General features: G+C 38.5%; 1 protein-coding gene across 2 annotated transcripts in view; it reads right to left on the reverse strand.

Annotated features, from left to right (window-relative positions):
- Positions 1–21865, reverse strand: part of NSF (N-ethylmaleimide sensitive factor, vesicle fusing ATPase) — a 166940-nt gene that overhangs the window by 142281 nt on the left and 2794 nt on the right. The window lies entirely within an intron of this gene.

The following is a 21865-nucleotide window of genomic DNA, read 5'->3' on the forward strand; positions in this document are numbered from 1 at the left end:
CCACACCCGGGCTAATTTTTTGTTATTTTTTTAGTAGAGACAGGGTTTCGCTATATTGGTCAGGCTTGTCTCAAACTCCTGACCTCAAGTGATCTGCCTGCCTCAGCCTCCCAAAGTGCTGGGATTACAGGTGTGAGCCACTACACCTGGCCTACTTTCTGTATTTTTAGTAAAATTAACACTACGAGAATATTGTACATATCATCTTTAGCTCATCCTTTTTTTTTCCATACATGTTCTACTGTGTATATAACTTTGAGTACTACGTACCATCTATAAATAAATAGTCATATAATCAATACATGAGGGTACATAATCAAAACATTTTTTACTTATGAAATTCATGATAAATGTTTGGAAATCACTAATTGAGTACGAGATGAATAAAGTCTAGGTCACAAGTCTGCTTTGTGAAAGAGACAGCATTTCTGTGTTCAACAAATGTTGATAGAATTTTGCCCAAAGTCACAGCTTGATCAGCCATCTGACAGAAATGTACTGAACTTTTTCAGTTTCCACTTTCCCAGGGTCGTTTTCACCCGCAAGCTTCTTTCTTTTATATAATCTCCCCTGCTAACCCCTGCTCCGTCTCTGGACAACTCCTACTCACTCTACAATTCTCCACTTAGACATTACTTTCTCTGGAAGGCATTCCTAGACACCTGCCCCTCCCCACTAAACTGATGAAATAAACTTCAAATGGAAGCACTCAACTATATTTTTATCATCTGTCTACATGTTTGCATTGCATATAAGACACTAAACTTCTCAAAGACTGAGACTATATCTTGCTCACATCTGTAGTTCCCAGTGTTAGTACAGGGCCTAGTACACAGTGAGTACTTATTAAACGTTTGTTGAACACAAAAATTTATAAATCAATACAAACCTGTCTCTACTGCAGAATAAACAATCCAAAGAACATGTAACAAAGGACTGATCATCTCAAGGTTATTTAGGAAGTGAGAAAATTGAGCTAAAATGACCTAATAGTTCAAAATACTTCACAGAACTATATAGCTAAAGTAATAAAATAAATTTACAAAATGCTAACTCATTTATAAACTTGTTTATTTGTCAAGTGTCCTTCAAAAGGAGTGAAAAAATCCACAGAAGTCATCTGGCTGGCCAACCAAAACAGATGCTGTGAACAAAAGGCCTCCCTACTGGAATCCAGAAGCATCTGTGTTTTTATGGTAAGCCAAGCAGGGCATCTCATTTTTTCAACAAAGTATAAGTCTCTATAAATAGTAGCTGTCTATTCACCATAGCAATGTCAACAGAAAATTCCACAATTTTTCTAACACTGACCTTGCCCCTAGGAAACAATAATGAAAGCCAACCACTATAGCCATGCAGCTGTGAAGAAATGAAAGTAAAGGCCAGACGTGGTGGCTCACGCCTATAATCTCAGCACTTTCGGAGGCCAAGGAGGGAGGACTGCCTGAGCTCAGGAGTTTAAGACCAGCATGGGCAACACAGTGAAACTCCATCTCTACTAAAATACAAAAAATTAGCCGGGCATGGCAGTGTGTGCCTGTAGTCCTAGCTACTCGGGAGGCTAAGGCAGGAGAATTGCTCAAACCCAGGAGGCGGAGGTTGCAGTGAGCTGAGATTGCGCCACTGCACTCCAGCCTGGGTGACACAGCGAGACTCTGTTTCCAAAAAAAAAAAAAGAAATGAAAATATAAAACTGATAGGCATTTTATATGTTGAGTTATTAGAACATTTAGCCGTCTGAAGGGTATAGAAATGTCTTCATTATAACAACTTAAAATGTCAAAACTTATAAACTCATTGCTACTATAAAGAATGAAAATTTCAACAAACCTTTAATGGAAACTTTAGTGAGGTAATTACATCATTACTTACTTGAAAGCCTTTCATGTGCAGAAAGATTATTTGCTTATCTTCATCAAAGAAACGGGGGGGATTTAATCAGGACTCTCCTGGACAACAATGCACAGTTTTGGAATTTAAATCACATACTTTCGTCCAAAGGTCCACTTAAAAAAAATGGATTAAAGTAGGCTTTACTCTTTACCAAATAATTTAATAGGGCAAAATAAACAGAAAGAAAAATAAAGAGTGTGGCATCTGACCAAAAGAGCTCATTACCAAATAGCTTCCCCTACCTGAACTGTCACGCTTATGAATCCACTGGTTCTTCCTCTGTGGTTCTCTAGGCTTTGGTTTCACTTCTGTCACAGGAAAGGGAAGGACTGAAAACACACACCTGCCCCAGGGCCAGCTCAGCTAACACGTCTCACTCAACTATTTCTTGTTAGAGGATCTTTCCTGAAAAATAACATTTTGGAACTACACTGTTCAGTAAAGAAATCACTACACATATTTCACTATTAAAATTAATTTAGTTAAATTCAATTCTTCAGTTGCACTAGCCCTACGTTTCAAGAGCCACATGTGGCTAGATCACTGCAGAAAGTTTCATCGGATAGTACTGGCCTAGAATAACGCAAAGAAGGCCATCAGTACTAATCTTCAGGCCTATGGAATCCCTCTGTGCTACATATTCCTATAATAATAACTTCTCTTAAAATTCTGAAGTCACGTGGGACTAGAAGTGATGGGGTAGAAATAAGTTAAACTTGTATGTCCTATAGTTATCTCTTGAAGAGCCTTTAGGGATATCCTTGACATTTTCTATCTCAAACTAATAACTGTTCACATAGATGAACCTCCTGCCTGGCATCCCTTAGAACTTTAGAATTCCTTTACAAGTTTATAATGAAAAGAAAAACAATTCCCATTTTGGTCTTTTGGGGGGAAAAGCATGCAAAGAAAAATCTAAAAGGCTGACAACATTCAATACTGGCAAAGATGCAATGCAGTTTCTACAAAGTTAATGTGACCCAACAAGTGCACCCCTAGGTTTTTAGTCAAAAGAAATGAAAATACATCCACACAAAGACACGCACACAAATGTTCACAACAGCTGTATTCATAATAGCCTAAAAATGGAAATACATCCACACAAAGACACGCACACAAATGTTCACAACAGCTGTACTCATGATAGCCTAAAAATGGAAACAACACAAATGTCTACCAAAAGATGAATGAAGAAATTATAGGAGAGCCATACAATTGAATACTACTCAGAAATTCAAAAGAAACTAGTCCAGGTGCAGTGGCTCATGCCTGTAATCCCAACACTTTGGGAGGCCAAGGCAGGGACATCGCTTGAGTCCAGGAGTTCCAGACCAGCCTGGGCAACACGGTGAGACCCTGTCTCTACAAAAGATACAGAAATTAGCCGGGCATGGTGGCACATGCCGGTAGTCCCAACTACTTGGGAGACTGAAGTGCGAGGATTGCTTGAGCCCAGGAGTATGAGGTTGCAGTGAGCTATGATCACATCACAGCACCCCAGACTGGGCAACAAAGCAAGACCCTGTCTCTACAAAAAAATAAAAACTAAAAAAGATACACACGAAACTGTTAACAGTGGTTACCACCAAGGAGAAAGACAAGAAGATGTGAAGGAAACACCTTCACTCTTCACAATTCTGAACTGCTGGAACTATTTTTACAATAAATAAAGTTTGTCTCACAAAAATCATTTCAAATATAGAAAACTTTTATGTAAAATTTGTTTCCTACAGCATTATTTTAACAGTGATGAATTAGGAGCAACCTAAAGGTCCTGTTTCAAAGTAATGGTTCTGTAAACTACAACATACCTGCACTTGATTATATATATCATATAAGGATCAAAATTCTCATAACACACTAAGGTAGAGTTCATATCACAGAATTGTATATAGAAATTTTACTTTACAGTTTTTTTTGTGTATGTGTGTGAGGCAAGGTCTGGCTCTATCACCCAGGCTAGAGTGCAGTGGCGCCATCTCAGCTCACTGCAACCTTTGCTTCCCTTGCTCAAGCCATCTTCCCACCTCAGTCTCCCGAGTAGCTGAGGCTACAGGCAAGCGCCACCAAGCCAGGCTAATTTTTGTATTTTTCGTAGAGATGGGGTTTCATCAGGTTGGTCAAGCTGGTCCCGAACTCCTGACCTCATGTGATCTGCCTGCTTCGGCCTCCGAAAGTGCTCAGCCTACAGCATTATTTATTTTTAAAGTATAGCAAACCAACTAAATGCAAACACACCAAAACGTGAAAAACAACTGACTGTAGAATGAAACTATGGGTGATTTCCAGCTTTCCACACTGATTTTAAATCTCGTATGTGAAGTTTTCAGGTATATCTGCTTCTATTTCTGGGTTGGTTGTTCTACTTCATTAACTGTCTGATTTCTGTACTAGTACCACATTGTTTTAATTACCATATATGGCATACTTTGATGTCTAGTTTTGTCAGATTCGTATCAAAAAATTAATATTCTTAACTTCACAGAAGCATCTCAGGACACGCATCTCAAATGTTTAAAGAGGCAGAAGGCTCCCTCCTGTCTTTTTTTTTGAGATGGAGTCTCACTCTGTCACCCACGCTGGAGTTAGTGCAGTGGCTCGATTTTGGCACACTGCAACCTCCACCTCCCAGGTTCAAACAATTCACCTGCCTCAGCCTGCCAAGTAGCTGGGATTACAGGCAACCGCCACCACACCCGGCTAATTTTTGTATTTTTTGTAGAGACAGGTTTCACCATGTTGGCCAGGCTGGTCTCGAATTCCTGACCTCAAGTGATCCGCCCACCTCAGCCTCCCAAAATGCTGGAATTACAGGCACAAGCTACCACACCCGGCTATCCCATCACTACCACCCTGCCCAATCTTTGAGCTCTTGAATCTTGGCACACTGCCAGTAAGCCTCTCACGGGTCACTAAAAAAGTAAAAATCCCGTAATTCTACTTTAATTCTACTCTCTAATTCTTTTAACTCACTTCAAACTAGCAACCTTTTCTTTCTTCTCTTTATTACCAAACCTCTCAAGTCTCCCTTCCTTGCCTTCCATGTTCTCATCCTATGGCTATCTTCTTCAACCATTCTCTGAAATCCTTTCCAGCAGCCACTTGACTGTAATTGCTGTCTTCAAAATCACCAATGACTAAATGCCAAATACAGTGGTACCTCCTTCTCCTCAGTATTCACTTTTTCATTTGTTTGTCTTGTTGTGTTCCTCATCTGTTAATACCATCATTATCCTTTCAAGTCATTAAATTCAAGATTTCAGGGTCATTCTTCCCTTCACTGCCTATCCCCGGAATGCACACATAAACAACCAAGAGTCTACTAAGTCTACTGCACTCACTCAGACGTGCCTCCCTTCCAGTCTCACAACCATAACCTAGTTCAGCTATATCACCTCTCCTAAAAAACTACAATGGTAATAACCGGTGTCCCTGGTTCTAACTTTTGTTCTCCTCCAACTCACCCTTCCCTCCGCCAGCAGACATGACCTGAAACTAAAAATACGATTCCTAAGTAATAAAGCCCAAACTCCTTAGCATGCTACTCACAGTCACCTATGCAAGATTCATCTTTATTTTTCTGCGTCATCTACCTCAACACCCCACCCTGATCCCATGTACCTCACATTCCAAACTCCATTCCTTCACTCACACTATTCCTTTTGACTGAATTCCCTATTTCAAACCCCTTCCACCTGTGAAAATCTTTCCCACCTTGCAAAGCCGTTTATGAACCTCCCTGGTTCCTAGTAAGACTGAATATCTCCTTTGTGCTTTTTCAGCTGTCTGTACTACTTATTACAAGCTGCCTTACATTAGACTTATTTAAGTACCATGCCTTCCTCACAAGATTCTAAGCTCTGATTCTCCTGCACCACTCAGGGAATATACAATAAATGTTAATGGAGTTCTCATTGCCGGTTTTGACATATATATATATATATATTTTTTTTTTTTAAGATGGAGTCTTGCTCTGTTGCCCAGGCTGGAGTGCAGTGGCGCGACCTCGGCTCACCGTAACCTCTGCCTCCCGGATTTAAGCAATTCTCCTGCATCAGCCTCCCAAGTAGCTGAGACTACAGGCATGTGCCACCACGCCCTGGCTAATTTTTCGTATTTTTAGTAGCGATGGGGTTTCACCATGTTAGCCAGGATGGTCTCAATCTCCTGACCTCATGATCCGCCCACCTCGGCCTCCCAAAGTGCTGGGATTACAGGCATGAGCCACTGCGCCCAGCCGATATATTTCATATAATATAAAATTAATCATTTAAAATGTATGCTTGGGTGGTTTTTGTTTTTTGGAGGGTTTTGTTTTGAGAGACAGGGTCATGCTCTATCACTCAGGCTGGAGCCCAGTGGCACAATCACAGCTCATTGTAACCTCGAATTCCTAGGCTCAAGTGATCTTCCCACCTCAGCCTCCAAAGTAGCTGGGACTACAGACATGCACCACCATACTCAGGTAATTAAACTTTTTTTTTTTTTTTTAGAAACAGGGTCTTGCTGTGTTGCCCAGGCTGGTCTTGACCTCCTGACCTCAAGCAATCTTTCCACCTGGGTCTCCCAAAGTATTGGGATTACAGGCATGAGCCACTGCACTCAGCCTTTGAATGGTTTTTAGTATATTCACTATGTTGTACAACCATAACCACTATCTAATTCCAGAACAGTCCCATCACCCCAAAAAGAAACTCTGTCCCTACTTGCAGTTAGTCTCAATTCATCCTTTCTTTCATTCCTTCTCAACCACTAATCTACTTTCTGTCTCTATGAATTTGCTTATTGTGGACATTTCATGTAAGCAGAATCATACAATTTGTCATCTTTGTGACTGGATTTTCACTTAGCATAATGTTTTCAAGGTTCATGTTGTAGCATGTGATAGTTATTTCATTATTTTTATTTATTTATTTTGTAGAGACTGGGTCTATGTTGCGCAGGCTGGTCTTGATCTCCTGGCCTTAAGCAATCCTCCCATTGTGACCTGCTAAAGCAATAGGATTACACTTGAGAGCTACTGCACCTGGCTTCTGCATTCCTTTTTATGGCTGGATAAGATTTCATTGTATGGATATGCCACATTTTATTTATCATTTCATCCGCTGATGGACATTTGGGTTGCTTCCACTTTTTGGCAACTATGAACAAATAATGCCACTTGTTAATGTATGTACAAGTTAATGTATGAACATATGTTTTCAATTCTCTTGGGTCTATACCCAGGAGTAGAATTGCTGAGTCATTCTATGTTTAGTTTTTTTGAGGAACTGCAAAACTTTTGTGCAGTAACTGCATCATTTTACATTCTCATCAGCAATGAGGGCTCTAATTTCTCTACTTCCTTACCAAAACTTGTTACTGTCTTAAAAAAAAAAAAATACTATTACCATCCTAGAGGGTGTAAAGTGTTATCTCTCACTGTGGTTTTGATTTGTAATTCCCTACAGACTATGATGTTGAAGATCTTGTCATGTGCTTCTAAGTCATTTGTACATCTTCTCTGGAGAAATGTCTATTCTATTCAAATGCTTTGCCCATTTTTAAATTGCATTGTCTTATCTTTGAGTTGAAAGGGTTCTTTGCATATTCGGGATACAAACAATATATATAAAATATGTATACTTATGAGAGATATAATTTGCAAATATTTTCCCCCATTCTGTGAGTTGTCTTCATTCTACAGTGTCCTTTGATGCATGAATGTTTTTAACGAAGCCCAGTTTATCTACTTTTTTCTTTCACTGCTTGTGTTTTTGTGTTATATCTTTAAAAATCACCATTTAATCCAAGGTCATACAGATTTTCACCTATGTTTCCTTCTAAGAACTTAACAGGTTTAGGTCTTTGATCCATTCTGAGTTAATTTTCGTATGTGATGTGAGGCAGGGATCCAAATTCATTTTTTTTAACATGTAGATATCCAGTTGCCCCAGCAACATTTGTTGAAAAGATTATTCTTTCCTCAGTTAATGATCTTGGCACCCTGGTCAAAATCAACTGACCATAAATGTATGGGTTTATTTCTGGACTCTAAATTGTATTCCACTGGTTTACATGACTCTCCTCATGCCAGTGACATGCCATCTGGATTACTGTAGTTTTGCAGTAAGTTTTGAAATCAGGAAGTATGAGTCCTACAATTTTGCTTTTTTCAAGATTGTTGTGGCAAATATGACTCTACAATTCCATATGAATTATAAGATCAGGTTGTCTATTTCCGGGAAAAAGGCAGTTGAACTGTGACAGGAATTGCATTAAATTTGTAGATAAATCTGGGTAGCACTGCCATCTTAACAATATTAAGACTTCCAAGCCATGAACACAGGACGTCTTTCAATTTATTTAGATCTCTACTTTCCTTCAACATGTTTTCTGTTTTTTAGGGTACAAATCTTACACTTCTTTGGTTAACTTTATTCATAAGTATTTTATTCTTTCTGATGTTATTATAAATGGAATATTTTCTATTTCATTTTCAGATTATCCATAGCTAGCATATAGGAATGCAACTGGTTTTTAGATAATAATCTTGTATCCTGCAACTTTGCTGAATTCATTTATTAGTTTCAATTTTGTTTTTGGTAAATTCTGTAGGATTTTTCTACATATAAGATCATGTCACCTGTAAATATAGTTTTATTTATTTCTGATATAAATGTCTTTTCTTTTTCCTGCCTAACTGCCCCACCTAGAACCGCCAATAGTGTTGAATAGGAGTGGCGAGAGCATCCTTGTCTTGTTCTGATCTTAAGGGGGAAAGCTTTCAGTCTTCAACCATTAAATATGATGTTAGCTGTGAATTTTTCTGTTAGTTGGATTTTGTTTGTTGAACTGAATTTTGACAGTGCCAACTCATACGGTTGCTCTGAGAATCTAATAAGGAAAGATCTGTGAAGGTGTTTTCAAAATTGTAAAATATCATTTAATTTCAAGATCGTCTTATTCAGCGACTTGGTACTCTTACTCTAAAAAGTTTCGGAGTAATGTTAAATGAATCAAAATGTTTCTGAAGCTTTTTAAATTCCCGACATCCTGACAAAGCTTTTGCACTTATGTTGTTTTGAAAGGGGAAGAAAAAGGGAAAACTCTTTGGAGAAGGAATCAGAACAAGGATCCAAGGCCTAGAGCCTCTCCCCTGTCCCAACAAGGGAATGCCAGCCCAGTAAGACTCAGGATGTTCAGGAAAGCAGAAAGGAGAAATGCAAAAACGGGCAAGCAGCAGCATGGTACAGAGGAATGAACACAGGATTTAATGGAACAAGATAGCTGAGATTCCAGTTGTTCAGAAACAACTGAAGAAAACAGTAAGCCTGGGTGCAGTGACTCAAAACTATAATCGCAACACTTTGGGAGGCCAAGGAGGGAGAATCATTTGAGGCCAGGAGTTCAAGACCAGCCTGGGCAACATAGTGAGACCCAAACTCTACAAAAAAGAAAGAAAAGAAAAGAAAAAGAAAAAAGAAAAGAAAAGAAAATTAGCCTGGCTAGGTGGCACAAACCAGTAATCTCAGTTATTCAGGGGGCTGAGGTGAGAGGTTTGAGCCCAGGAGGTCAAGGTTACAGTGAGCACTGATCACGCCACTGCACTCCAGACTGGGTGACAAAGTGATATCTATCTCAAAAAAAAAAAAAAAAAAAAAGAAAGAAAAAGAAAAAAGAAACAGTGAGACACCCAAGAATATTAGAAGGTCTATTAAACTGCACATCTTCAATGCTGCATGATGTATTGACTTACATCCATAAAGCCACACTATACTTATCTAAATTGTTGATGTTACTTTTAGTCACTATAACACAGCATGCTAATAATTTATGATGTGTCCTTAATATTGAGAGGTTTCTCATTTAACAAATTCAGCTTACTAATAAATATAAACACAGTATTTACATATTATTTAGAGATAACTGAGTAGAAATCATATTTACAAATAATTGAGTCAAAAATCAGCTGTTAGAAAGCAAAAAGAAATTACTAGCCTACTTCCGTTCCATAGAACAAATATTTAATAAATATTTATAATGTCCCAGGCACTGTGCTAGGTGCAGGAGATGCTCAAATTAACAACAAAGCAGTTATCACTTTTTATACTTTTTTGAACAATGAACAGGAATAAAATATGTATAAAATATAGGTAACACATAAAACACCATAAACCTGCTACCCAGTTTAAGAAAAAGAACATTATTTAAATCAAGTTTTTATTGAAGAAAAACATATATACAGAAAAGTATATACATTGTATGTGTTTGGCTCAATGAATTTCTACAAAGTGAACACACCCAGGGTAACCAACAGTTAGGTGAAGAGGACATTACCAGCATCCCATACTGCCCACTCCTAGTCATTATCCTTCTACTCAACCACAGATACCCACTAGCTCAATTTCTGTCATCAGAGATAGAAATCATGAATAGAAATATATTCACTCCCCAGGAGTGTAAGTGTCTACTCTCAGTTTTAGGGAATTCTTTTAGTTTTCCAAAGGGGTTGTGCTCATGTATTTTCATCAGCTCCAGCTGCTGCACATCCTCATCACCACTTAGAATTGCCATGACAGGCCAGGCGCGGAGGTTTACACCTGTAATCCCAGCACTTTGGGAGGCCGAGGCAGGTGGATCACTTGAGATCAGGAGTTCGAGACCAGCCTGGCCAACATGGCAAAACCCCATCTCTACTAAAATACAAAAATTGGTCCGGCGTGGTGGCAGGTGCCCATAATCCCAGCTATTCGGGAGACTGAGGCAGGAGAATCACTTGAACCCAGGAGGCAGAGGTTGCAGTGAGCCAGGATCGCACCACTACACTCCAGCCTGGGCAACAGAGCAAGACTCCATCTCAAAAAAAAAAACAAAACAAAATCAAACCCAGAATTGTCATGACAATGTGTTCTTAATTTAACTTTCTGGTGGGTGTGGAGTAACATCTCCCTGAGGTTTTAACTTGTATTTATCTGATGACTAATGAGGTTGAGCATTTAACATATGTTACAGGTAAGTTCTTTGTGAAATGCCTGTTTGAATCCTTTGTTCATTTTTCCATTGGCTTTTTGTCCTTTCTTTTTATTCTTGATTTGTAGTTCTTTATATATTCCAGGTACAAGTCCTTGTCAAATACATGTATTTCTTTTTGTTTTTTCTTTTTTGAGACAGAATCTTGCTCTGTCGCCCAGGCTGGAGTGCAGTGGCGCGATCTCGGCTCACTGCAAGCTCCGCCTCCCGGGTTCACGCCATTCTCCCGCCTCAACCTCCCGAGTAGCTGGGACTACAGGCGCCTGACACCACGCCTGGCTAATTTTTTGTATTTTTAGTACAGACAGGGTTTCACCATGTTAGCTAGGATGGTCTGGATCTCCTGACCTCATGATCCGCCTGCCTCGGCCTCCCAAAGTGCTGGGATTACAGGCTTGAGCCACCGCGCCTGGCTGTCAAATACATGTATTTCAAATACCTTCTCCCACTCTTTTCTTTCTCCTCAATGGCGTCTACTATGCAGTGAAATGTGCACTCCCCACTGCCCTCACCAAAATTCATTAGTTGAGGCGCTTCCCCCACCCCAACTATTTTGGAGATAGGGACTTTAGGAGATGACTGAGGTTAAATCAGGTCATAAGCGAAGGGCCCTAATCTGACAGGACTGTGGCTTTATAAGAAAAGGAAGAGAGATGGTGAGATCTTGCTGTCTATCTGCCACACAGACACACAGCAAGAAGCCTGTGTGCAAGCCACAAAGACAGTGGTCACCAAAACACAGTCATACTGGCAGCCTGGTCTCAAACTTTCAGTTTACAGAACTGTGAGAAAATACATTTCTCTTGTTTAAGCCACCAAGTCTATAGCATTGTGTTATGGCAGCCTGAGCAGACTAAGACGGTGTCTTTTGATGAAATCCAATTAATCAATTTTTTTCCTTTGTATCTAGTGCTTTTTATATTCTGTTTAAGAAATCTTCACCTATCTCCAATGTTTCTGCCTTTTCTTGTCATTAATTTCTAACTTGCCTACATTATGATCAGATATTATAAAGATATCAGCACCTTGGATGTGGTGCTCAATACTCCTCAATTATTAATATTGTTAATTATATTAAGTCTTCTAAATTAATGCAGTGCAAAAGTACTTTCTGTGCTGTCCAATACAGCAGCCATACAGCAGCCATTGTCACGTCACTAGTAAGCACTTTAAAAGTGGCTATTGTAACCCAGAAACTGAATTTTTAATTTAATTTTCAGCTGTAACCGTTTTGTCTTTTTAATTTTTCAATTACTGACAGAGTTTTGAAACTCCTCACTGTGGTAGATTTGTCTATTTCATCTTACAATTATGTCATTTTGTTCTTTGTACACTGAGGCAATTATTAGGTTCACACAAGTTTGGAATTATTTTTACCTTCATGGATAAATAAACCTTTTCTCATTGTTGAGGGTCCTATCTCTAGCTATCTCTTTCGTTTGAAAGATCATATTGTCTCATGCTAATATAGCTAGTTTACCTCCCTTTTGGTTAGAATTTGCCTGATAGAGTTTTTCCATCCTTTTGCTTTCTATCTTTCTACATTCATACATATTAGCTCTCTCTCTTGAAAATTATAGCTGGATTTTATGTTGTTTCAGTAAGTTTTTTTGCTTGTTTTTATTTATTTATTTTTTGAGACAGAATCTCACTCTGTTGCCCAGGCTGGAGTACAGTGGCATGATCTTGGCTTACTGCAACCTCTGTGTCCTGGGTTCAAGTGATTCTCCTGCCTCCGCTTCCCAAGTAGCTGGCATTACAGGTGAGCACCACAACACCCAGTTAATTTTTGTATTCTTAGCAGAGGCAGGGTTTCACCATGTTGGCCAGGCTGGTCTCGAACTCCTGATCTCAAGTGATCCACCCGTCTCAGGCTCTCAAAGTGCTAGGTTTACAGGCATGAGCCACTGCACCTGGCCTGCTTGTTTTTAAATAATCCAATCTGACATTCTTTGTCTGAATGAAGCATTTAGTCTACCATATATTTGATTTGATCTTTACATTTTATTTTTGCTTCCTCTTTATCTGACCTTTTCTGTTTTTCACTTCTTCCTTGCCTTTTAAAAATTGTTTTTCTGCTATAAATTATTCCTATTATTTATATTATTTTAGTAGTTACTCTGAAAATACTAATACACATACTTATCAAAATCTAAAGTTAATTGAATAGCTTTACCTTTCTCTTCAACACTATAAAGACCATAAAATACTTTAATCAGTCTTTTGATTTAGATGCAATTGTTATAAAATATTTAGTTTTTTTTTTTTTTTGAGATGGAATTTCGCTCTTGTTGCCCAGGCTGGAGTGTAAAGGTGTGATCTCAGCTCACCGCAACCTCTGCTTCCCGGGTTCAAGCGATTCTCCTGCCTGAGACTCCCAAGTAGCTGGGATCACAGGCATGCGCCACCATGCCTGGCTAAATTTTTTCTTATTTTATTTTTAGTAGACACGGCGTTTCTCCATGTCGGTCAGGCTGATCTCAAAGTAATGACCTCAGGTGATCCGCCCGCCTCGGCCTCCCAGAGAGCTGGGATTACAGGCATGAGCCACCACACCCAGCCTATTTAGTTCTATTTTTAAAATCTCCACATACATCATTTTTATAAAGCCAATATTTATTTCAATATATCCACAAATTTACCATTATCTTTACTCTTCAATCCTTCTTAAATCTCAGACTTTACATCAGTGGTGATGTAGCCTTCAGTAAATTGATCCGAACTTCCACAAGTAGGGAAGGTTTGACGGTTACAACGTTCGGTATTTGTCTATTTTAAAGTGTCTAATTTTGCCCCCATTCTTCACAAGATATACAATTCTTGGTTGACAATTATTTTCTCTAAGCATATGGAAAATATTATTCCCTGTCTTATGGCTTTCACTATTATAGACAGGAAATTAGCTGACAGCCCAAATACCTGTTGAAGGTAATATCTTTTTTCTCTGACAGCTTTTAAGACCTCTCTATGGTAGGTGTGGATTTCTTTTCCTTTTATCCTTTCTAGGATTTTTTAGCTTCCTAAATTTGTAGGTTGTTTTTCATCAGTTCTCTGTCATTATCTCTTCAAATACTGCCTTTGCTTCATTCTTTTCCATGCCCCTGCTCCCCTCTCCTGGAATTCTGACTAGACTGAACCGTCTTACTCTACCCTCTGTATTCTCTTAACTCTTTTATTACTTTTCATTTTCTTGCCTCTATACTGCAATTTTTTCAGATCCAGTTTACTAAATCTTTCTTTAGCTGTATCTAATCTGTTATTAAATTTGTACACTGGTCATTTTTGTATACTTGCTCCTCATTCCTATTTTAAATTTTTTTTCTATAAGCATATTAAATACATGTATTTATAATCTGTGTCTGCTAATTGCAATATGTGAAGTCTTTGCAGGTTCTGATCCTGCTCTTGACTGTTTCTGCTTGCTCTCATTCATTGCATCTTATTTCTTTCTGCATTTTGTGAATGTGAGATCATATTTCTTACAGCTTTATGTTTAGGAATTTTCTAAATCCTAAGATCAAGATGGGTTCTCCCAAGAAGCTTTGTATTTGCTGCTTTTTAGACATTCTTAGGCATTTTAAGGCATCGTCACTCTTGTATCACTTTTATATTTAATTACTGGCTTAAGATTTTCATACCATCCAGGTAATATAAAATCAGGATTCAAACCTGCATGAAGGTCAGCTTGTGGGTAAAACTTCTCAGGGAATTTCTGTACCCTTCCCATCACTACAAAAGCTTGAGGCAGGAATTTTCCTTTCTCATCCTTAGACAAGGTAAGTTTATTACTAGTTCTCATTTATTATGATGTATAGCCCCTTGGGGTACCATCTTTACCGGTAGAGGTAGGACGTTCTACCAGAAAACTACCAACTTTTATCTTCTGTTCTCTGAGCTTCTTGAAGACAAGCACAAGTTAACTAGGTTTTCCAAGTAAAGCCATTTGCAAATAATGTCCTCAAGGCAAAAGTACTTGGCTTGTATCTCTGGGTTTTCACCTTCACATAGTTTTTGGCCTGATTATTCCTTACTTTTCAGCCAGCTATCTCCATGCATGTAAGGTTTTTACTTAAAAAATATTTTATCTGCCAGGCACAACTGCTCACACCTGTAATCCCAGCACTTTGGGAGGCCCAGGTGGAAGAACTGCTCGAGCCCAGGAGTTAGAGACCAGTCTGGGCAACATGGCAAGACCCCATCTCCACAAAAAATAAAAAATTTTGCTGCACATGGTGGTGTGCACCTGTGGCCCCAGCTACTCAGGAGACTGAGGTGGGAGGATCGCTTGAGCCCAACAGGTCAAGGTTGCAGTCAGCCATGTTCACACTACTGCACTCTGGCCTGTGTGACAGAGCAAGACCTTGTCTCCCCTCCAAAAAAAATTTATCTAGAATTTTAAATTGTTTATTTGGGAAGGTCAGTCAGGGTACCTAATTAACTATACTGCAGGAAAATAGCTATGCTTTCTTAAAAGTTTGAAAATTGGATATAGATGAAGGTAGTAATGGGAAGAAGACGATAACCTTGAAACCCATCAATAACAAGGTTGAGTATACATTTGGAAAGAAATCTGGAAAAAATATCTTCAACAATGTATAAGGAACTAAATTGGAGAGCTCAAAATACTCAGTGAATGCTTCTCAACTTTAACATACATCAGAATCACCTGGAGAATTTATTGATAGAGAATGCTAAGCCCTACCCCAGGGTTTCTAAATTAGTCAGCCTGAAGTGGGAACTGAGAATTTGCTTTTCTAACAAGTTCTCAGATAATGCTAATTTGCTGGTCTGCAGAACCCACTATCACAATCACTGTACTAAGAGAAATAAACTTCATAAAACAGGAACACTGACAGGTTCATTTCATTACCTTCTACAAAAGAAGAGAAGAAATGTGTGGAAATGAGATTTCAATAACACTCTTGGTCCATCTCATCATTTAACTTATACTTAAGTTAATTTGGTGATTGATAAGTAGATTTATTGAAAGATTTATGAAAAAGGACTGCAGCGCAGCAGCTGTTTAAAGCTAGATCTATAATACTAATGATTTAAATAACACAATTCAATAGCTTGGCAGAGAATATCAAAATTTAAACTATAGATATTGTCAGAAGTGACAATTTACTAAGATGTTCAGAAACAAATGTCTTGTTCAATCATTCAGGATTCATAATACCCCATACCAGGCTCTGTTCTCAGCAATGGGAACTGTCTGCTATCGTCTCACAAAATTGTATCAATATTATTCTCTAGGAGAAAAATAGGCAGGATAATTAAAAATTTGACACAGAAGTTCATTGGAAGACTCAGAATTAGTGATAATTGCTAGTTTCATTGCTTGTCAAACCAACTACAAAAACGTTTATCAGCACACAGCACTAAAAACACTTTACAACTTTTTAAAAAACCCACCAATGCAGCCCTAAAAGTCTTTATTTTGTGGTGATTTTAAAAAGAAATGAATCTTGCATTTCAAAAATGACTAACTTATTTCTTACCTGAAGTTAATAATTTTCCCATTTCTTCCTCCACCAAAGATCTATATGGCTAGTGCAAATCTATCAGCACTTTAGCAGTTCTTTCTGAATTCAGCAAAAGACCAAAATACCCCGCATTACTCATAAACAGCTGATGCTAATTCATTTGGTTTCAAATCTACAAGGCACAAGTTGTGAGAAATTAACACTTTCAGCTTAAAGTCAAAGAAAAGGAGATCAGGTTCCTAAAGTTATTGAGCTGAATTTTATTGAAGTGCTCTTTGTGGCTGCCCCAATAAAATATAAGAGGAAAAATGTAGGTCAAAAATCAATAGTGGTAGGTTAAAAGTGTCTTTAAACAAACAAACAAACAAACAAACAGTCTCGCTCTGTTGCCCAGGCTGGAGTGCAGTGGCATGATTTCAACTCACTGCAACCTCCACCTCTTGGGTTCAAGCTGATTCTTGTGCCTCAGCCTCCCGAGTAGCTGAGACTACAGGCGTGTGCCACCATGCCCGCTAATTTTTGTATTTTTAGTAGAGACGGGGTTTTGCCATGATGTCCAGGCTGGCCTTGAACTCCTGGCTTCAAGTGATCCACCCGCCTCAGTCTCCCAAAGTTCTGGGATTACAGGCATGAGCCACCGCGCCTGGCTGTAATGTTCTATTTTTTAAAAGATAAATATCTGAAGCAGGTATCATAATATGTTAACATTTCTTAAACCTCAGTGGTAATCACACGGATATACGTTATTCACTGTACTTTTTGTCATGATTAAAATCTCTTAAAGTGTGCATGAATTATACTCATACAAAAATACTTAGGGCTTTCAGAAATAGTTACATCTACACAAGGAATATTTCGTGTTCACTATTAAAAAAAAGTTCGAAATTAGAAGTTTAAATCTAGGAAACTGAAGTCAGTATAAGGTAGCTCTCAGAGCAATATTAAGGGTATCAGTACTAAAATATGAAAGAGTATCTCACTGAGCAATTTTCACTTAAAATACCACAGTCAGAGGACAGATGCTTTAAAAAGCATTACAGCAAGTTCTTAGTGTATTGCCCAATGCAGCTATTTGCAAGGGTTCACTCTTCCGCCACTTCCAGAATTTCCAATGGTTAAGATAATTTACTTTACCTTATACTTCTGCACCTTAACTTAAATACTTGAAAAAAGAATCATCGTATACATAAATTCCTCTGGGTTTATCTAATGATGCTTTAAAGAATTGCTTTGTTTCCTAAAATTCATTGCATTTGAAGATACTTTTGAAAATATCCACTAAAGCGATATACAAAACCAATAACTACTGCATATACGACTGCAGAAAGTTGATACACTTTGGACAGTCAAACTTTCATTTAGGAAATGGACTACCAAACACTTTATAGTATTTGTTTTGATTTGTGGTACTGCACACGAGCTATCCCCAATTTACAGCCTGAGTTCCAAAGTTTCATCTGAAAGTTTATTTGGTAATGATGTCATTCACCCACAAAATGTTACAAATGACTAGGTTTCTAAACAAAGGCTACAAAAGCTTCTGATATTGATACTGATACTTAATATTCTGGCCTGCCCCAGTCAAAACACTAGATTCAATAAATTTTACCTTTAACATCTTTCCATAACCCTTTCAACTCCTAAGAAAGTTCTCCCTCGTTGGTTCCTATTTCACATTATCTTACTCCCATCTCTACAAAACAGATTACCTCGACTGGGTTTAAGGACTTATGAAGAAAGAGATCCACTGGTTTTATTTGCATTAAAGTACGTATATTTTCAGAAAGGGACTGCTGAATCTCCAGTAAGAGAGATTTCTGGCAATTTTAAAAGATAAGCATACAAAACAGTTCAGGCACTGTGGAAAACTTTTCTCTTTTTCTTTTCCAGTAGTGGGAAGGTAGTGGTATCTTCTGATGACCTATAAACTGTACACTGAGTAACATCACACATTATATTCTTCAGCCAATTTCCCAGATATACTATATACGGTGCTTCATTGGTCAGAGAAAGGAGAGAGCAAGACATACAAATTACTAGTGCTATCAATAGCAACAGTGACATAACCAAAAAAAACTTCAATTACATAGTGAATATAAATCTCACTTACAAGATGATGTCAGAATACCAAAATTAAGCAAATCAAAAGTGCAAGATCAAAATAAACTGTCCCCCACAAAAAGGAAATATAAAACCATTAAGAGTATGGCAACAGGCCAGGCGCGGTGGCTCAAGCCTGTAATCCCAGCACTTTGGGAGGCCAAGACGGGCGGATCACGAGGTCAGGAGATCGAGACCATCCTGGCTAACCCGGTGAAACCCTGTGTCTACTAAAAAATACAAAAAACTAGGCAGGCGAGGTGGCGGGCGCCTGTAGTCCCAGCTACTCGGGAGGCTGAGGCAGGAGAATGGCGTAAACCCGGGAGGCGGAGCTTGCAGTGAGCTGAGATCCGGCCACTGCACTCCAGCCTGGGCGACAGAGCAAGACTCCGTCTCAAAAAAAAAAAAAAAAAAAAAAAGAGTATCGCAACAGCCGGGCACAGCGCCTCACGCCTGTAATCCCAGCACTGTGGGAGGCCGAGGCAAGCAAATCACTTGAGGTCAGAAGTTCCAGACCAGCCTGACCAACATAGCGAAACCCCGTCTCTACTAAAAATAGAAAAATTAGCCGGGTGTGGTAGCACAGGCCTGTAATCCCAGCTACTAGGGACGCTGAGGCAGGAGAATTGCTTGAACCCAGTGGGTGGAGGTTGCAGCGAGCTGAGATATCACGCCACTGCACTATAGCCTGGGCAACAGAGAAAGACTCTGTCTCAAAAAAAAAAAAAAAAAAAAAAAAGAGTATTGCAACAACAACAACAAAAATCTGATAAAATTCAACATCCCTTCATGATTAAAAAACTCTCAACAAATTAGGCATAGAAGGAATATATCTCAAAATAATAAAGTCTATATATAACAAACCCAGAGCTAACACATACTGAATGAGGAAAGGTGAAATCTTTCTTCTAAAAGCTGGAATGAAGCAGGGATGCCCATTTTCACCACTCCTATTCACCACAGTACTGGAAATCCTGGCCAGAACAATCAGACAAGAGAAAGAAATGAAAGGCATCCAAACTGGACAAGAGCAAGTCAAATTGTGTCTTTGCTGATTATATATCTGTAGGTTTAGAAAACCTTTAAATCGGTAGCATTTCTATACACCAATAATGATCTAGCCAAGAAAGAAATTAAGAAGGCAATCCCATTTACAATAGCTACCAAAAACCTAGGAATACATTTAATTAAGGAGGTGAAAGATCTCTACAAGGAAAACTACAAAACACTAATGAAAGAAAATATAAAAAATCCTATGCTTGTGGAAAGAATTAATATCATTAAAATGACCATATTGCCAAAGCAATCTACAGATTCAATGAAATCCCTATCAAAATACCAATGTCATTCATATGGGACCAAAAAAATCGCTTGAACCCGGGAGGCAGAGGTTGCAGTGAGCCGAGATCACGCCACTGCACTCCAGCCTGGGCGATGGAGCGAGACTCCATCTCAAAAAAAGAAAAAAAAAATCCAGTGATAGGAGGAATAAGTTCAATGTTTGATAGCTGAGTAGATGACTATACTTACTATATTGGACTCATGTACCCTGACTTGATCATTACACATTATACACATGTAAAAAATTTTTCATGTACTCCATAAATATGCACAAATAAAAGTATTGCAACAAGGTGAACTATATTTGCTAAACATCACTCAGTAATTACTAGAAAACAAAGGCTATCAGAAGAAATGATAGACAATCAGATGGGACAAAGTTGTTCAGATTTTCCAAAAGGTAGAAGATAGTTTCTGAACACTATTATGTCCAAAAAGTTCTAGGTGAGGTAAACCTAGTCTTCATTACATTCTTGCAACTAAGTTGGTGAACTAGGTAACAGTACCAGGCTGATCTGAATTCAAATGCTGACCCAGCTTCTTGCTGGCTATGTGAACTTGGCAAGTTACTAAATCTCTCTCTCTCTCTCTCTGCAAAAAACAAAGATAATACTACCTACTTTGCAGGGTTGTTTTGTTGGGATTAAATGAGATATATCTGTACTTAAGCAACAGTACCCAAGTATATTAATGGGTATCAGTCTAGAGACAGGTCACTGGCAGCATATGCTCAAGGGTTATTTCTGACCCTGTCTTATTCTATCCTTTACCAGTAACACAAATGTAGAAACAGAAGTCACGATTATTAATCCTACAGAGCTAACCAAACTAGAAGAGACAGCTACTATGTTTCCTAACATGAAAGAACTAAGAATCCAGATTACCTCAACAAATAGCAGACAGGCAATGACCTAAAAAAATGAATTGTAAAAGGATAAGGTCTTGATTTAGGTTCAATAAAACGGCTCCAAACCTAGAATGGAGCTAGGGAGCTGATTTTAAAAGAACGTGAGTTTTCATTAACTACAAGCTCAGTTATGAGCCAAGAATGTGATTTACCGTAGAAAAAAACACTAATACAATTTTATCTGGCATGAATAACGGTAGTGTCCATCTCAAGAGAATAATAGCTCAAGTATATTTTTCTCTGATCACTGTGTTCCACTCTGGGCACATTTTAGAAAAAAAGTTGACAAAACAGTAACATTAGGTTACTTCCAGAGGAAGGTAGTCTAAATGATTAAGCGTTTGGAATATGAAATATGCTAGGAACTGGGGGATGTTTAACTTGTAAAACAGAAAATCTGAGGAGATATGTAACCTGTATTCAAGTAAACAAATAGCTTGAGTAGCTATTACATGGAAAAAGAATTGTGTTTACACCTTCCATATAGCTTTAAACAGCAGAAATAGTAACTACGTGTAAAAGTTACGTGGAACTCCAGATAACAAAGACGTAACACAGCTGTATGACATTACGGGCAAGCTTTAGGGTAATATACCATCTATCACCCAAGTGTTCAGAGATTGATTCATTTTTAACAACAACAAAAAAATCTCTAAGGAGAGGAATACAGTTCTTCAAGAGTATATAACAAAGGATCCTTACTTACAACGTGGGGTCAGAATAGGCCTCCCTTGAGTAGCTAAATGATGTCTGAGTAGGAGGTAAATGGTTGTGGTGAAGAACGTTACAAAGAAAGGAAACACCACTTGCAAAGACCTTGTGGTAAGAGAAACTACAGGCTGAAGGAATTGAAAGGCTCATTTACCATATAACCTGAGGACAGAGAGTTAAGAGAGAGAGTGGAAAGAAGCAGGAGCAGAACCACAAAGAGTCTTGAAGGCCTCATTAAGGATTTGGTTTTCTCTAAAAAGTAATGGGATGCTGCTGAGGAGGGGTTTAAGTAGTAATGGGCATGCGAAGGAACAATCAATGTCAGTGTCCAGAATGAATTGGAGGTGGGCCATACACTCTAAGAAGACTACTTGGGAGGCCGGGCACAGTGGCTCAGGCCTGTAATCCCAGCACT

This window comes from Rhinopithecus roxellana, chromosome 19 (assembly GCF_007565055.1).
Source record: "Rhinopithecus roxellana isolate Shanxi Qingling chromosome 19, ASM756505v1, whole genome shotgun sequence".
Classification (NCBI taxonomy): Eukaryota; Metazoa; Chordata; class Mammalia; order Primates; family Cercopithecidae; genus Rhinopithecus; species Rhinopithecus roxellana.